The following is a 19,304-nucleotide window of genomic DNA, read 5'->3' on the forward strand; positions in this document are numbered from 1 at the left end:
CAGAAATAGCCAAAGTTATCCGACCTGGAAATCCCAAACAGATACTTAAGTGGTATTAGTGTTTCATGGAATACATTGTGTGAAACATTGCTTTTGTCAAAATTGATGCATTTTAAAGTTCTTCCCGTAGGCTTTTAAAGGAATTGTTTACCCAGTTAAAAAATTTATGATAATGTAACTCAATTGGGAATGTTTAATTTGTGTCTCAGTTTGAGTAAATAGCACACATAAGTAGACATTTCTAACAAAAATAGACAGGTAAAAGTCAGTGGAAAATATGATTCCAATAGTAAATGATATACATTTAAACTTGCTAAAAATACAACTCCTTTCGACTCAGTAAAAGAGAGTGAGCAAAGAAGCCTAATGGCTAAGGCATATGCTAAGGAGACAATACACCTGAGAGTGCATCATTACTTTGACATGCACTAACTGTAAACTTGGGTAAGTTTCAAAATGTTTCTGTTTCTCAGTTTTCTCATCTGGAAACCAGGAATTATGATGATAGCTAACCTCACAAGGTGAGTTAGTAAAATATGAAACTCATAGAATGTCTGATAATAAAATTGCATAATAAATGTTGAGGATTTTATTACATGTAAAAGCATTATATTTAGCTCTATAAATATGGAACCCTGGCAATACAAATTCAACAGTTGAATTCAGAAAGGCTGTATGTTAAATAAACTAGTTTTTACAATTGGATATTTCTTCTAATATACCAAAACTGAAGATTTTGATGTATTGTGTCATCAAAATCATTTATCTAGAGATGTATTATGTATGCTGCAAATAAATTAGAACCCAGATGAATCTTATTTCTTAATAGAAATAGATAAATTACTTTAGGCAAATTTGTTAGTTGTTTGAGCTCAATTTCCAAACTAAGAATATTATTTTCATGTTAAATTGAAAAAAGTGATTTTTTTCTACAACTTACTTCACATGCCCAAACACAATAAAGAAGAAAACTGAGGTACAAAGAGGTTATGATAACTTGCCCAAAGTCATATAACTAATAATTCACAGGACTGAAACTTGAACCTGGCTTTGTATGATTTCAGAGCTAAGTTATAGTATTTCCTATGATATCAAGAGATTTTTAAGCATGCAATTCAAGAGACATGTTAGGTAAATAAAACTTTTAGTTGTATAAGCAGAGTCACTAGGAAAAGAATATCTTTTTCTGGGGACCATATACTGGAATTTCAGTAACTTGATCTTTGGACAACTTTTTTTTTTTTTGATATTCTTGCACATTTATCAACTTGCAACACAAGAGCATGAAGTTTTAGATCATTTAAATAACAGATGAGATCAAAACAATACAGTGGTTGAAAAATATAGAGGCTAATTTAAGTCTCCAGGTGCTACTTTGGAAAATTTAGGAGTTAATATCCCCTGGGAAAATTTCATCCAGCTGCTTTTGATTAGGGAATACAGCTGTAATCTTGAAAATCTTCTAAAAAGCATTCATGCCTCCTGAGTTGTGAATAATTAGTCAATTGGTTTTTTTATGACTAGTGTCCAGTAACTAGCTATGGAGAACAAAACAAGGACAAAGAACATAGATGTACTAGACAGAAAGATGTCCTTTTCCTCTGTCAAATACATGTCCTTAAATACGTGTCTGGTTGTACCGATCTTAGACATAATTACAAAACATTTCAATAAGCTACATTTTACTTATATGACTTCTGAATACTTTAAATATTTTATGCAAAGTTCAGAACAGCCAGAAAGGTATATTTCCATGCGCATATAAGAGAGTGATGGACTGACTACTCAGGTTAAGAAATAAAGCAGAAATGCTTTTGTTTCTATCCATTTCTTCCAGAACAATTGTTAGTTCTCCTGCAAGGTGAACCTTATTTCAGTACTAATTATTTGCCAGTGTAGCCTTTTTTTAGTTTTTTTGTTGTTGTTTTTTGTTTTTTTGAGATGAGTTTAGCTAGATTTACTTTTTGTTTAAAATAACTTATTTCGACCAGGCATGGTGATTCACACCTATAATCCCAGCACTTTGGGAGGTCGAGGCTGGCAGATCACTTGAGGTCAATAGTTCGAAACCAGCCTGGCCAACATAGCCAAACCTGTAATCCCAGCTACTCAAGAGGCTGAGGCAGGGGAATCGCTTGAACCCGGGAGACGGAGGTTGCAGTGAACTGAGATCACGCCACTGCACTCCAGCCTGGGCGACAAGAGCAAAACTCCGTCTCAAAAAAGAAAAAACAAACAAAAAAAAACCCAATTATTTCTTGTTAGCTAAAATCCAATGCAAATATGGTCAATAATTTAGGTGTTGGAAAGATATCTTAATTTTCCCAATCTTCACATTTATGTGCCTAATAACTATTCAAAACTTTTACATTGAGCTCACCCTTTTGATCCTCTATGGCACGTACCACACATCCACCTTCAAATGATGATTCCTATTCAATAGGTAATAATTAACATACCCTTTAAAGGGAAGTCAGTATTCAGAGAAAGTTAATCATAATTAATAAATTAAGAGTATTAAAAAGGGATGGCAAGCATATTTTGTTACAAAATATCATTACTTCCTATTTTAACTGCTTTCACTTTATCACTTCTGTCACCTTTTTGTTTTAACTCGTTAAACAAAACAATATCAGTTGGTGACAGAATATTAAAACTAACTATGTGCATATATGTTTGCAGAACATTCTACTTTTAGCAATTTATTCAAAAGAAATAGCACACACATATATAAGATGTTATGTATTAAGATTATCAACAAAGAATTGTTTTTTGTTTTGAGACAGTGTCTGGCTCTGTTGCCCAAGCTACAGTGCAGTGGCATGATCTCTGCTTATCGCAACCACAACATTTGCCTCCTGGGCTCAAGCAATCCTTCCACCTCAGCCTCCCAAGTAACTGGGACTACAGGTGCCCACCACTGTGTTCGGCTAATTTTTATACTTTTTGAAGAGACCAGGTTTGCTTAGTCTGGTCTTGAACTCCTGAGTTCAAGCAATCTGCCCACTTCGGCCTCCCAAAGTGGTGGGATTACAGGTGTGGACCACCACTCCCAGCTGAAAAATAGTTTGTGACAATAAAAAGTTGAAAATTATCTGAATGTCCATTTATGGGTTTTAATTTAAAATATTATGGTCATCTATAAAATAAAGTATTTTAAAGCCATTAAAAAGGTAACTAAATCAATGGACATGGGAAGATGATTAAAAATACTATTAAGTGAGCACAAGGAAAAGCATAGTATGTAACATATATAAATATATGTGTGCTGTATACATATACATAATATACACGTATTCCAAAACTATATAAATTTTAATTCCACATTTGTTTAATAAAGCATAATAATTTATGGCTATCTCTATGAAAGCATAATTTATGGTTATCTCTATAATTTACGGTTATCTCTATGCTTATCTCTATGAAAAGGTGAGGGTTCAGGGATTCTCAATTTTGAATCTATTTCTGCACTCGATTTTTAAAGAAAAAACTGAGTTATATTGCTTCACTGCATTACAGTTTGGTGACAGAGTGAGACCTGTCACAAAAATGTACATATATTATTTGTGTAATCAAATTAAAAAGAAAAAAAGTAGACAATATATTTTAAATTAAATTATTAAAATTTAAATTAATGTAGCAAATACATTTTAAAATTTAAGTATATTTCAAAGGATATATTTAAAATATATGCTTTTAGTTATAGTTATTTTTAAACAAGTATATTTAGGGATTTCTGATTATGTGTATAAAATATACACTTTAAATTTCCTTTATATAATACCAATCCATTGAGATATATTGACACATATTGGACAAAAATATTTTTTCCTCTTAAGAAAGAATTCTCATTTAAAACAAAAAACGTTGTGTGTATGTATGTATGTATATATACACGCATATATACAAATCCATAATGCACATATATATACACATATTTGTGTGTGCATATATATACGAAAACCTCAGAATTTATTTCTGAATTACATGGGCACATATGTCTACTTTCTCCTAATCTTGCCATTTAGATGGCTCAGCTTCCCTTTTAGGGCAGAAGTATATACTTAGCCAATTAAAACAATGATAATTCTGTGTAGGCCTGTTGCTTGCATTCCGTACATTCCACAGGCCATCCAATAGCAATTTATGAGAATGTGTACTCTGATTACTCTTCTGATTCCAAAAATCACTACTCAAATATTTCTAGGCATTAAAAATATTTTTGAATTATTTAATATTTTTATTGTTGATATGTTTTGGAAAGCTGCATCAACAACTAAGCCCAAATCCAAATTCTTTATTTGAGGGAAAAATAAATACTCTCCGTGTTGAAGTATCACTCTGCTCTGCTAACAACCACGGCCAGGCCTGAGGATTTCAGCAACTCAAATAAATTAATTAGTAGAACCAGCAATTAATTTGCAGCCCATTTATCAGAAATGCTTAATGACTCTGACATAAGCCCATATCTCATTTCACAACCTGCTGTATCACCTCTGCTCCTTGCAGCTGTTCCTTGTTCTGCAGAACACCAGCATGACCCCAGAATACTTGCCAGAATTGGTGTCCCTGGGTCTTCCACACCTCTGGGGCAGGAGCCTGGCTGAGATCTGGGCCAGCAGATGTGGCTGTAATACCAGACTTGTTCTCCTCTACCCAGTCATTTTGGCCTGTTTACATGACAGTAGCAGATGGCTCCCTATTCTCAGATGTTTTGCAAATCACAAAAAAAGAAAGAAAAAGTTTTATTGCTGTCATTCCATTTTTCATGTTGAAGGAATGTAATATTTAGAATGAGAGAGAGGTTCAGGGAAAGCCAAGTGTACTTCAGTGAAAAGTTGTAAAACATTAATCCTTACCTTTATTAAGTGAAAAGAGAGTGGGTACTAGGTATTCTTCACATGTCCTTCATTTGATCTGTATTTATTACTTATTGAATCCTGGTTATCTTTACATACAGACAGTTGAAAGAACATGAAAGCATTCCGTCTCCTTTGTAAATGTTGCTTCATATTTAAATCATTCATTTCCTTTGAAAAAAATTGGAAAAGGAAAAACTAAGAAGCAGACCCAAACTAAAGCTCTTTTACTAATGAGTAAAAATATCACCCTTCTTTACTTTTTCATTTTTACCACAACAATTTCCCTTCTTCACTTCCACTGGCTTCAGCACAAACGTGGATTTCAGCTGTAAATTCCCAATTTGTAATTTCCATATTTAAAATCAGCACTTGCTTTCATTTTATGTTACCACCTTAAGGTTTTTGAGCAGCTATAAATTTCAGGTCAAAAGAATAACACAGTTGGTAGTAGCTGATGATAATTAAAGTGATATTTAACATAATTGCTTGGAAGTAAAAGTTATGTGTTGTGGGTCAAGAAGTTGTTTTTGTTTTTGGCTTTAATGGGTTTACCTGACCCGAGAAAAATAGGCGAAATTTATCTATTATATTTGCAAAAAACAAGACCATGAAGGCAACATATAAACAAAGACTAAGAATCCAGATAATCTAGAAGGAATGATTCTGTGTGTGTGTGTGTGTGTGTGTGTGTGTGTGTTTGTGTGTGTGTGTGTGTGAGAGAGACAGAGACAGATTTATTCTTACTGGTAGGCTTCCAGGCAACTAATAGGTCAAATAGGGGAAAGCGTCCATGTGTTTTGGCAATGGGAATCAAAAAATGAGATGACAGTGTCATGGAAATTAATAAAATAATTTGGGAAAAACCTGGATTGAGGTTTATAGAGGATGGTATAAATGAATCACATGTGAGTCTATACCAACCAACCAAACCAAAAAAAATTAATAGTCAGATCATCATTTCTTCCAGAGAATGCATTTTGGGTGGGAACCCTTACTACTGGATTCCCAATAGCCATCACAGTCTGATAATATTGTCCTTGAAATAAATTTACATTGTTTTCCATCTAGGTCAAATGCCCATGTGTTACCTGTTAGAAATGGAGAGCAGAAATGAAAACTAGAGGATACTCACAAACTTCCTTAAGTTTCAGAAGAACATTATAAACTTTATGCTCAGGATTAGATATTGGATAATTTAATATTGTATTATGCACAATAATTCACATCCATTTGTATATAAGCACTGTCAAATTAAAAGAAAATCCAGAGTGACGGTAGGAGAGACTCAAACATATATTTGCAATAGGAGAGAAGAAGACTACTGCAATAGATTGGGGGAATGACTTCATTAAATGGAATACTCTGACCATGAGAACTGGAAGGATCTGAAAGGTTTGTCAGAAAGGGGCTTTCCATTTACAGGGAATAGTAAACAAGGCTCAGTGGATGCCAGAGGGTGGGATGAAATAGTTGTTTGATAGGATAGTAGATGACAGACTCTTTTATGCTAAGATCAGCTATTCTCAAAAAGGTCCTAAAGGATGGGTTGTAGGCTGCCTCTGGCTGAAGGTGGATTCAAGTTCAGGGTCTTGCAGAAGGAGAGAAGCCTAGCTAACATTTGGTCAAGCCAAAATAGCAGGTATTTTGTCCAGATTGGTCCATGGATGCAAGCAGTTCAGCTAATATTTATGAATGAAAGGAAATTTGGAGGGCCTGCGTCTGGCCTTGTCATAGGTAAACAATGGGGCATCCATGAATCTTACATATATAGTTCATACGGGGAATGATTGTGCCTTGCAGTAGTAGGCCTATCTGAAAACACAAAATGATGAGAGGGTTTCTTAATTTTTATTGTTTTCCAGGAGCACCTAAGTAATGTAAAATTTACCATTGTTAGCATCATATGGCTAGGAATATTGTCTGTTCTAGTCACTATGGTATGTCCAGTGCCCAGGACAGAGTCCAAATAATAGTTGGTCTTCAATACTTTTTTTTGAGTGGAGAATAAATAAACTAGATTAAAGTAAACATAATACTGACATAGAGAAAAATTATCCATGTGATCAAGCAATTTTAGACAACATTAGACATTCAAGGATAATATATGTGATTTGAGGAGTGTAGGTTGGGACACAGGACCTGAAAAGTAAAAACTGATGTACTTGAAGGAAAAGAGAATTGCTTCCTACACTATTTTCCTAAGTTGAGAAATAGGCAACCTTCTTTTAAAGTGTATTTAGTAATATACCTAAATCTGTCAAGTAGAAGAACTACATTTCAAAATGGTCACCAGCATCACCTCCAATTGTAAAGGAGCTGGGAATGTGAGTTGTCTCAAATCATGAGATATTATATTTTCTGTTTAAGAACTGTATTTTATTTTTGCCCATCATGGGAGAAAATCAATAATGATGTTTGATAACATGTAGGACTTTTTACACTTCAAAATATTTGCATACACATTATCGTTTGATCTTCACCACAACCATATAAGGTAGAAAAGGAAAGGTTGCTAATAAATGCCCTCACAAATTTTAGAAATGGAACATAGAAGAAGTAATGTTCACATGGTCTTGTAACTATGTTAGGAAGAAACTAGATTATTCCCTAGGTCAGTTTCTCAACATTTTAAACTCACCCCAGTTAAACAAACAGTCTTTTTAAATATTTTCTCAATCACCTCCCCTATGAAATTTGAGTACTACAGATAAAGTGTGTATCTTTTTATATACTGTATGTGTATTTGTGCTTTACCCATCAAAATAGTAAGATGCTTTTACTCTTAATAACCATTTTTTACTCACTTGAGGATCCTATTACTGTATAGAATGCATGGCCTAAGTGGAAAATCACCAGCATTCCATCTGATCTCACTTAGCATAAGTGTCTGCATTGACATTTACAGGACATATGCTTGTCTATTTAATCTGTACAACAAAATCTACTCCCATTTTATAGATGAGAAGATCAAAGCCTTCAAAGATTAAATAACTCATGAAATGACACTTATCTCGTTTATTCTAGAGAAAAGGTGTAAGCCAAACGCCCAGCCTGTGTTCTTTCATATGTTTTATAATATCAACATATTATAAAAGACATTTCAGTGTTTTATACCCTATTATAAGTAGACATTTTTATAGCAAGTGAGTATAATACACTTTCCCTGTATCCTAAGGGAAATCTCTGATAGAAGAGAAAAATTTCTGAACAAAGTTAATAAGCTTATGTCCTAAACACACTGAGGGCAGGCATATATGTTTTATCTGTTTCCTAGCACTGCACACAGAACCTGACATTACAGTTGCTGATCAGAAAACATTTGTTGACTCTGTGATGAGTGATAGAAAATAGATGATGTTTGCTTCTTCCACATAAAACATGGAAAAAAGACAGTGTTTTTCTTTTCTCATTAATTAAAAAATATTTGATTCCTATTGAAGGAGAAGAAAGTATCAAAACATGGACAAAATCCTGAATATCTGTGAGTGTATATTAAACTGATAATACAGATAACTCTGTCAATATTGTTGTGTTGCCAGAAATGCCAGTTACTCCTCTCTCCACCTGGTCTTAAAGGTTAGCCTTTACAGATAAAATTCAGGGAACTTAATGAGGATCATGGTGTAAACTTTGTCACTGAGGGTTTAATGTCCTCATACATGTAAAGACTTCCTTTTAAATCTGAATTAGAGAATACAGCCGTGATTAGATGCAACTGGAGACGTTCTCTTTAACCACACCAATTTTTTTTCTTTTTGACCTACCTGTTAGAAGAGTGAATTCCACAAAACCGATTCCATGAGCCGTAAGTCAGCCAACCTCACAAATTTCATTACTGGAAAACAATAGAAAAATAGGCCTTAAATCTGCTGTGCAACTACCAATATGGGAAGAGGAGAGTGAGCCTTTTGTTCTTCTGTATAATCAAGACACTGGTCCCAAGAGAAAGAGAAAGATATTTTTTATGCTTCTAGGAACAGTAGCCAAAACCATAGTTAACATTGTTTGTTCAAGTTGTCATGTTCCTACCAGATTACTTTTCTTTTCCTTGAAAAGCTCGAATAGAGGAGGAGAAAGAATTTTCTCAACACTACCCCCACCTGGGGAGTGGAACAGAAGGTTTGCACCAAACAGAAAAAGGAAGATGGGGAAGTAAGATTTTTCCACCTCAAATCCTTCAGTGAATCAGGTACTTTGAGGTGTTATTCAATGTAAGTTAGTCTTAGCAATTTGAATTGCAAAGGACAGAAAAATTGATAGAACTTATTTTGGCAAGAAGGATAATTCATTGAAAGAATATTAAAGTATCACACGCAATTGAAGAAATGATTGAAAACTAAATAGTAATAAGAGGAGGAACAAATTGATTAGGATGCCCTCAGAACTTTTCTATTTCTCTGGAGGGCACACCTCATGCATGCATGCTTCTGTCTCACTGCAGACTACTTGGCAGAATCCACAGTCATCATTGATGGAGCCTGAGTCTCAGATTTAAATGAAATACTTTTTCTCCTGCAATGCTATTAGAAAACAAATCTTGTGGAATAATTCTCCTTGGCCCAGCTTTGCTCAACTGTTCAGAGCAATTCATTGGGTAAGGAGAGAAGATCATGTAAACTAACTAGACTGAAGCTATCTGTATTAGTCCATTTTCACATTGCTATAAAGAACTACCTGAGACTCAGTAGCTTACAAAGAAAAGAGGTTTAATTGACTCACAGTTCCACTGGCTGTGCAGAAAGCATGGCTGGGGAGGCCTCAGGAAATTTACAATCATGGCAGAAAGTGAAGAGGAAGAAAGGCACATCTCACATGGCAGCAGGAGACAGAGAGCAAGGAGCAAGTGGCACATTTTTAGATGATCAGATCTCATGAGAACTACTCACTGTCATGAGAACAGCATGGGGGCAACCACCCCCATAATCCAATCACCTCCCACTAGGTCCCTCCCTCGACATGTGGAGATGACAATTCGAGATGAAATTGGGGTGGGGACACAGAGTGAAACCATATCACTATCACTGAAACCACATGGTTGAGTAGAGGCAGAAATTGTAGGGCAGTCAATATCATGTGTGTTTTAGTTACATGGCGATATACGTGTGTAAGTGGTCAGCTTGAAAGATCAACAAAGCGTAGAAACAAAACTCCCTTTCTTGTAGCATTGATGTTAGTGTATAGGTATATCTATCATTAAACAAATAAAAATTTGGAGAAATCAAGGCAATAAACAAAAATGAGGTTATACACGTGACAATAAGTTTGTGATGGATAGCAATGGAAGGTTCTCTTATGCTCCTTTGGGTATGTGCTAATTTGTAAATCATTCTTTACTGATCTCAGGTGCTAGAAACAAGATGGCATAAACAGTTGTCATCCTTTGTTTGCTAGTACCTGAACTCCCTTAGTACATTTGGGATTATCCCATTGTAAGTATCTTGAGGGGATGCAGAACAGTCTTCTACTACAGAAGCCCTAAATGCTAGACGTTCTTTTTCCCAGCTTTTTTTTTGTCCCTATGAATGTACATTTACCTAATTATTGAAATACCCTCGACTGAATCATAAGCTATTGAACCAAGGAAGTAGCGGCAGCTTGCAATAGAAACAGAAACAACCAGTTTGTAGGTCATCAGGGGAAGCTGTGACATTGTCGCCCTTGATGAAACAGTTTTGAGCTCTGCTAGTAGTTTAGAGCCTTGCTGCTTAATTTCTTTACTCTTGCTCATATTCTGTTTTGTTTTATTTTTGAGACGGAGTTTTGCTTTTGTTGCACAGGCTGGAGTGCAATGGCGTGATCTTGGCTCACTGCAACCTCTGCCTCCTGGGTTCAAGTGATTCTCCTACCTCACCCTCCTGAGTAGCTAGGATAACAGGCACCAGCCACCACGCCCAGCTAATTTTTGTATTTCTAGCAGAGATGGGGTTTTACCATGTTGGCCAGGCTGGTCTCGAACACTTGACCTCAGGTGATCCGCCCACCTCAGCCTCCCAAAATACTGGAATTACAAGGGTGAACCACTGTGTCTGGTCATTCTTGCTCATATTCTGAGCTTGGTTTTTCAGCCCTCCACATTTCTGGGCACTAACCAATTTCATTTTAATAAGCTTTTTCCTGCTCAGATAAGTTAGAATTTTTTTTTTTTAATGTTTGTGGCCTTGACCTCTGCCTGGTACTTAAGAAGAACTCAAAAATGAGTCTTAAGAACAACAGCCTTCTAAGAATAAATTGCATGTGATGATAAAGCCTCATGGAATTCATTTTGTAGTCAATGAGAAAATAGAGAATGACTTATATGTGGCTTGTTGGAAATACAGTTTTGCATAAAGTGTGCCTGCAGTTAGCTTTCATGAATGCTGTTAATGTCATCAAAGGATCTAAGGAGGTACTTACTGGTCAAGATTTCTAGTCTTTGAACATTTTATTTAAGATTATTTTTAGATGTAATTAATAAATTGATGACTGTCCCAGGAACTAAGTTAAATTATATAAATATTTTTCTTTTTCTTTCATTGTTATGATGTAACACAACTTTTATTTACAAGTTTAACCGAGTAGAAGCATCAAACAAATGCAACAAAAATCATGATACCTTGAGCAATGAAGAGTTGGAACTCTAATGATTGCAAAATCAAGTAGGTCACATTTATTATATGGTCTGGTGTCTACTCAGATTAACAGAGATCAAAACCCACATTTGACCCCAAGCCTTCCAGGAATTGTTTAATTAATACAAGTGCTTTTAACCTTGATTTTAATCTCATCTCAATTGTTGTTCAGTACCATATTGTTGAATATAAGATTGTATTTTTTTTAACATTTGTGAAGCACTAATGACTACTTCTTCTCAATAGAAATTTCATACATTTTATTGAATTTACAGATATGATAAATTTATAAGCAATTCAAATTTCTAATTAAGTTCTAAACTTGTATGAAGATATGCTTTACTTAAAATGTGGGTAGCAAAAAGTTTGCATAAAAATTTGCCTAAAATATAATTATATTTAAAATGCCTAAAAAAGCTTTATTATGTCTCAAATTCAATAATATTGTAGTTTTCAGTAATGCTAGCAATTTTAATGTTTTCACATATGGTCCCCAACTTCAGATGGTTCAACTTAGTGACTTTTTGACTTTATGATAGTACAAAAGCAAAATGTGTTCAATAGAAACCATACTTCAGGTACCCTCATGACCATTTTTTTTTCACTTTCAGTACAGTATTCCATAAAAGTACATGAGGGCTGGGCGCGGTGGCTCATGTCTGTAATCCCAGCACTTTGGGAGGCCAAGGAGGGTGGATCACGAGGTCAGGAGTTTGAGACCAGGCTGGCTAACATGGTGAAACCCCGTCTCTACCAAAAATACAAAAAAACATTAGCCAGATGTAGTGGTGGGTGCCTGTAATCCCAGCTACTCGGGAGACTGAGGCAGGAGAATCTCTTGAAACTGGAAGGCAGAGGTTGCAGTGAGCTGGGATCGCACCACTTAAGTCCAGCCTGGGCAACAAGAGTGAGACTCCGTCTCAAAAAAAAAAAAAAAAAAAAAAAAAACTTACATGAGATATTCAGCACCTTATTATGAAATAAACTTTGTGTTAGATTATTTTGTACAACTGTAGGCTAATGTAAGTATTCTGAGCACATTTAAGGAATACAAGACTAAGCTATGATGCTCGGTTGGTTATGTATATTAAAGGCATTTTTGACTTATGATATTTTCAAAATATGTTGGGTTTATGGAAATGGAACCCCATTAAAAGTCAAGGAGCATCCGTACCTACAACCAGTTAAAATACACTAAATTCACTTTAAATAGCATGTCTGGGTGTATGACTAATAGGAATATCAAAGTAATAGGAAACAAATAGTCTACTTTAATTTTCACAGTAGTCTGAGAAAAGAAATTATCCTCATTTCATAATTTTGTTTTAAAGGTGCTTAGAATTTAAGTAACTGGCCTGTCTCATATAGCTAGTAATTAGAAATATTTTGATTCTGACAATAATTTTTAATGAGAATTGATTATAACTTAACTCCTCTAAAAATGATTTTCCTTATAGTGTGCTATACTCTAATGAACATTCAGTATACTTATTGAATAAATATATAAATGATTAAAACAATTTTTAAAATTAATGATTTTGATATATATTTGCTTTATGTATGTATATATATATATCAAGCAAAATCATTACTGATATATATCAATAATTTATTTCTAAATATTTTTAAAGTTTTAAAGTCTTTTCCATATATTCAAATATTTTGTAGAGTTTTCTGACTTCCTTCAACTGGATTTATTGCTCTCTATGGATTCTTTGCAGTCATGTGGGATCTTAATCCACATAATCTTAGGCATTGTCTTAGACTCTTTCTTATGTAGCAGTCCTATGCTTAGATCTTCTATCTTTTGTTTGTTTGTCTTCTCTTTCATAGGGTAGGGGTGGAGCAGGGGAAAAAGCCATGGGAACACTTATTTCATTAGCTCCTGGGAAAGGTGAAGTCAATTTCTTATTGCCTGCATGACTGAAACTATCAATTCTAGCTATAAAGTTTATTGCTAATGTGACAGGGAATAGAATTCTAGATTTAAAAAAAAAGTCTGACTTTTATGGTTTTACTCCATTGATTTCTAGCTTCAAGTATTGCTTTTGAAAAATATGGCAACATTAGGAATATTGTCTGAGAGGAGACAGATTTCCTCATCAGAAAGTTTTACATTCACCTTTTTGCCCCCAGCATTCTAAAATTTATAATGATGTGCCTCCATGAATGTCTATATTCATACATTAGGCAGTTCTTTCAATCTGGATACTTTGTTCCGGAATATTTTCCTAATTTATTTATTTGATAATTTATTTCCATTATCTCTGTTCACTTTTGAACTACTTTTATTTGGTTTATTTTATTTTATTTTATTTTTATTTTATTTTTTTGAGATGGAGTCTTGCTCTGTCACCCAGGCTGGAGTGCAGTGGCGCGATCTCAGCTCACTGCAAGCTCTGCCTCCCGGGTTCATGCCATTCTTCTGCCTCACCATCCTGAGTAGCTGGGACTACAGGCGCCTGCCACCACACCCCGCTAATTTTTTGTATTTTTAGTAGAGACAGGGTTTCACCGTGTTAGCCAGGATGGTCTTGATCTCCTGATCTCGTGATCCACCTGCCTCGGCCTCCCAAAGTGCTGGGATTACAGGTGTGAGCCACTGCGCCCAGCCTGGATGTTTTATTTTATGGATTTTTCCCCTAAACTTTTCTTTTTAATATTTTAAACTATTTTTATTTCTTTGTTCTTTTTTTCTAGTTTCTAGGAAATTTCTACAATATTAATTTCAAAGTGGGTGGTTTTTCATATTGCTCTCATAATTTAGGTTAACAACCACATTTTTTCTTTAATTTCTTGATTTTTAAAAGATAATATTTTGTTTATTGTTTATAGAAAATATCTCCTTTTGGTCTTTTTGGTTATTTAACATCTACTGAAGTTTTATTCTCCTTTCAATAACGGTTTCTTCCAAGTTGTCCTTCCTGTGTTTGTTTGCTTTTTATTTCTATTTTTCATAATATAAACAAATGTCTAAATGTGTAGTGATCCATGGCTATCTCTTCACATTTTAAAACATGGCATTTAAATCTGGTTGGAAGTTCTAAGCCTGTGGGTAAAACATGACAACTGTGCTCTAGTCTGTAAGGCAATCTGGTTGTAACATTTTATTAGACAGTCCCTGATATCATTAGAAGAAAATATTTTTCCTTAGTTATTTTTCCCCAGAAACATACTTCCATGTTTTGATATGTTTTGGTTTTGTTTTGTTTTCATTTTTTTTCTTTCTAGAATAAATATACCTGACCTGTTATCTGAGAACTCAGTAAAGGACTAAGTACTAAGTGGTCTAGGAACTGAGTGGGGGACTAAGGTTAAATGTCTCCAAAAATTATCCCCCACACTTAGCTAGATTTTAAAATCCTCAGTTCAGGGATTCTCTGTTTTTACCTTCCCTTAAGAATAAACCTCCTATCTTCTGCCAGAATGACTAAGAACCATCCTCTTGGTTTTTCACAATAGATGAAAGATTTGGGTGAGTCCACTTCTTAAATGACTGCTGTAGACTAAACTGTATCACTCCAAAATTCATATTTGAAGTCTTAATCCCCAATGTGTCTGTATTTCAAGAAAAGTCTTTAGGATGTGATAAAGTTTAAACGAGATCATAAGAGCCAGGCCCTGATTCTACAGAATTGGTGTCTTTAGAAGAAGAGACATCAGAGAGCTTACTCCAATCCCCTGCTCTGCCCTGTCAGGACGTAGCAAAAAGGTAGTCATCTGCGACCCAAGGAAAGAGCCCTCTTCAGACACTGGCCCTGAAAGTAACTTGATCTTAGACTTCTAGTCTCCAAATATGTAAAAAAATAATTTTGGCTGTTTAACCCAACCCATCTATGGTATCTTTTTATGGCAGCTCAAGCCAACTAAAACAGATTTTGGAACCAAGAATCGATGGCCTGATACTGATTTTAAAAAATGTGGAAATGGCTGTGAAACTAGGTCATCGTCAGAGGTTGGAAAATTTTTTAGGTTCTTGCTAGAAAAATCTAGATTGTTGCAAAGATAGTGTTGGCAGAAATATGGACATTAAAATCAATTCTGATGAGAGCTCAGAAAGAAAAGAGAGCTAGAGATAAAACTGTATCTTCTTAGAGAATACATAAATAGTGATGTACAGAATGCTGGTAGGAATATGGACCTTTAAAAGGTCATTCTAGTGGAGTCTTCGACAGAAATGAGGAAAATATTATTAGAAACTGTAGGAAAGGCAATTGTCTTCATTCAGATTCTTGGCCTGTGATGGAATGGGCAGCTTTGATGATCTCTGAAATACCTTCTGGGTCATTTTTCCATTGCCTTGATAAATAACCTCTGGCTTCCATAAAAATGGAAGATCCTTGTTAATCTCCTTATTAAATGTCAGCTTGGACGTAGCCTTGTTCTCTCCCAAATGTGCTTTTGTATTACTGTCAATATGAATATATGGATAAATTTCCATATAAAAGTGTCTGCTTCCTGTTTTATTGAATATTCTGTCTTTAAATCATTTTTCCTTTCTTGCCTTTTACTGTAAGCATTTAAGAAAAGCCAAGCTGTACCTCCAACACTTTGCTTCTAAATTTCTTCAGCAGAATATACAATTTCATAGCTCACAAGTTCTACTTTCCAAAAAAGACTAGGACATGAACAGAATTCAGCCAAGTTCTTTGCCATTTTATAACAAGGGTTGCCTTCCTTCCAGTTTCCAATAATATGTTTCTTATTTCTGTCTGAGACTTCCTGAGAATAACCTTTACCATATACACTTTTATCAGCATTCTGATCATGGCCATGTAAGAGCTCTCTTCTTCTTCTGAGCCTTCACCAGAATCATCCTTAACAGTCCATTCCCAATAATGAAGGCTATTTCTAGCATGCACCTCAAAATTATTCCAGTTTCTACCCATTAACCTGTTCCAAAGCCACATCCACATCTTGTTACAGCAGCACTCCCACTTCTCAGTACCAATTTTGTCTTAGTTAATTTGGGATACTAGCAAAATACTATAAACTGAGTAGCTTACAAACAACAGAAATTTCTTTCTCACAGGTTTGGGAACTAGGAAGGCCAAGATCAAAGTGACAGGAGATTCAATGAGAGTCCATTTCCTGATTCATAGATAGCACCTTCTTTCTTGTGTTCTCACAAGGCAGAAGGCTTAAGGCAGCTCTCTGGGAACTTATTTATAAGGACACAAATCCCATTTATAAGGGCTACAACCCAGTGATCTAATCACACCTCAAAGGCCTCACCTCCTAATATAATCACATTGGTGATAGGTTTTAACATAGGAATTTGGGGCTGGGGGCAGACAGAAACATTCAGATAGTAGTAGCAGTCCTTGTTATAAAGTGGTAAAGGACTTGGTTGGATTGTATTGAATTGTATTCCAGTACTCTGTGAAAAGTAAAACCTGCAAGTGATAAAATTGGGTATTTTCCTGAGGTTATTTTTAAGCAAAATTGAGAGTGTAGCTTGGGTCCTCCTGACTACTTATAGCAAAATGTAAAAGAGAGAGATGAATTGATGAAGACACTGTTAAGCAAAAATAATCTGAACTTAAATATTTGAAAAATTATCAGCTTATCTATATTGTAAAAATGAGAAATCATATTCAGAAGAGAACACCAAAAATATGTAGCTGGACTATCATTTGATAAAAGGAGTATGGGATTATATGAGAAGACACACTGCCAATTTGAACTGAAAGGGACAGAGATGGAAGGAAATGAAATACTTGGATTTCTTGTGTTATATAGTGCCAACAGAACCCTCTTGCTGCAAACATGCAGCATAAAGTTTCCCAGCACAGCAAACCTTCAAGAAAATGGAAGAATGATTTCAAAGGCAATTCAGGTATAAAAGTAGGACCGTCACTCCCACCACAGGTCCGGGGGCGAGGGCTAGTTCTTTCTCAGTTTTAAAGGGTGAGGCCTCTCTCATTCTGGGGGACCATGATGCTTTCAACCAGTTCTTCAGGGGCAAGGCCATGGCCCAGTGACATGGAGGTAGATCCATCCAACAGAGCAGTTACCCCACTGCACCTGAAGGTCCACAACATCAAGCCAAAGAGGATTCTTCTCCAGGCTTAGCATCAAATGGAATTTGCTTTATTAGGTCTTGTACTTGCTAGGAACCGATAACTTTCTTCTTTCTGATTTTTCCCTTTTGGAATGAGAATTTCTATCCTATGCCTGTTCCACCATCTTATTTTAGAAGTTCAGACTTATTTAGCTTCACAGGCTCACAGCTCAAGCTGAATGTAGCCTCAGGATGAATTGTACTTTGCATCTCACTCATATCTAATTTACATATTTAGATGAGACTTTGGATTTTTGACTTCAGAGTTGATGCTGGAATCAAGGAAGTATTTTGGGGCTATCAAGATGGACTGAATGTATTTTGCACGCAAGAAGGACATGCATTTTGGGAGGCCGGGGTCAGAATGCTATGTACTAAATTGTGTCCCTCTCAAAATTAATTTGTTAAAGCCCTAACCCCTAATGTGACTATATTTAGAGATAGGACATTTAGGAGGTAATTAATATCACATAAAGTTTTTAAGAGTGCGGCCCTGACCTAATGGAATTAGTATTCCCATGAGAAAAGATACCACAGAGCTCCTTCCCACTCTCTGCCAGTGAGAAGGTTGTCATGGGCAACCCAATGGGAGAGCTCTCCCCAGACACCAGCCATACTCGCATCTTGATCTTGGACTTCCAGTCTTCAAAACTATGAGAAAATAAATTTTGGTTGTTTAATCCACCCAGTCTATGGTATTTTGTTATGGCAGCCCGAGTTGATTCAAGCAAACTTTTCTTTTCCAGCGGGGGAAGGGGCAGTAATCATTCTCCTTTTCAGAAAAAAAAAAATGGGATGGGGGTGATTCTGAGATTTTTTTTAAACCTCTGTGATTTAAGTAGAATTGCTTTTTTGCTTTCCCTACTTCTAGGTTAGAACTATGCTTGTTAGGTTAGATGCTTGTCTGTTTCATATTTTCAAACATAAAATGCTGTTGTTTTTCCCTCTAATTTTTTCTTTGCCTGTGTGTGTGTGTTTACTTCTTGAGTTATATTTTTTGTTGTTGTGGTGGTGGGGTTCCAAAAGACAGTAGAGCTAAATTCATGTGTTCAATTTAAGATTTCTAACCAGAACTTTCCTATTTTATTTATTTTTTAAATGAAATTAAACATGACTTGGGCCTCATTTTGTGAGTAAAATCATGAGTGGAGTGAATCTATTTTCTTAGTATGTAAACAAAACTTTGACTTAATCTAGGGAAAATGCTCAAATCTAGTCTGCAGCCATCATACCTGCTGCTCTCAGGATTCTTGCCTAGGCTGACAAGGTCTACTAAAAACCAAATTGCACCACAAGTAGCATCCATCCATTCTGTATCAAACTTGTGCATGGAGTTCCCAAACCTGTGTGTGTGTATGTGTGTGTGTACATCTTTCCTCTTCCACTGATCCTGTGTATCCTAGCTCCCTTAGGCTTTCTTGCCTCTAAGAAGCCACTCTTATCAGATCACTTTCCATCTAGAAAAATCTGGTCTGTTCACTTCCAAGCATCTAAGATAATAGTTATTAGTAAGTATGATACACCTAGAAAACATTTTTAATGTTTTATATATTGCCACACTAATGAGAAAGATAATAACATTTTGTAGGGCAGGACTATACCAGACATTTGAACAATTCCACATGATACAGGATCCTTTGCATGCCTTATGACTTTGAAATCACATGACAGATAGTCACAGAAACACTAAGGTAGTTATATGATCATACAATCTAATCTCATTTTACCTATTCTCAGATTTTTCAAGATTTTCATGTAAAATGAATTTTT

General features: G+C 35.3%; 1 long non-coding RNA gene across 1 annotated transcript in view; it reads right to left on the reverse strand.

The window, feature by feature from the left end:
- Nucleotides 1-4,541: 4,541 nt before the first annotated feature.
- Nucleotides 4,542-19,304, reverse strand: part of LOC117974896 (uncharacterized) — a 177,253-nt gene continuing 162,490 nt past the window's right edge. Inside the window, exons 2-4 of the long non-coding RNA XR_004665065.3 lie at nt 8,627-8,697; nt 4,860-5,030; nt 4,542-4,699 (exon numbers count right to left, since the gene is read on the reverse strand). This is a non-coding gene — a long non-coding RNA (uncharacterized LOC117974896). The remainder of the gene's footprint in view (nt 4,700-4,859; nt 5,031-8,626; nt 8,698-19,304) is intronic.

This window comes from Pan paniscus, chromosome 9 (assembly GCF_029289425.2).
Source record: "Pan paniscus chromosome 9, NHGRI_mPanPan1-v2.0_pri, whole genome shotgun sequence".
Lineage (NCBI taxonomy): Eukaryota > Metazoa > Chordata > Mammalia > Primates > Hominidae > Pan > Pan paniscus.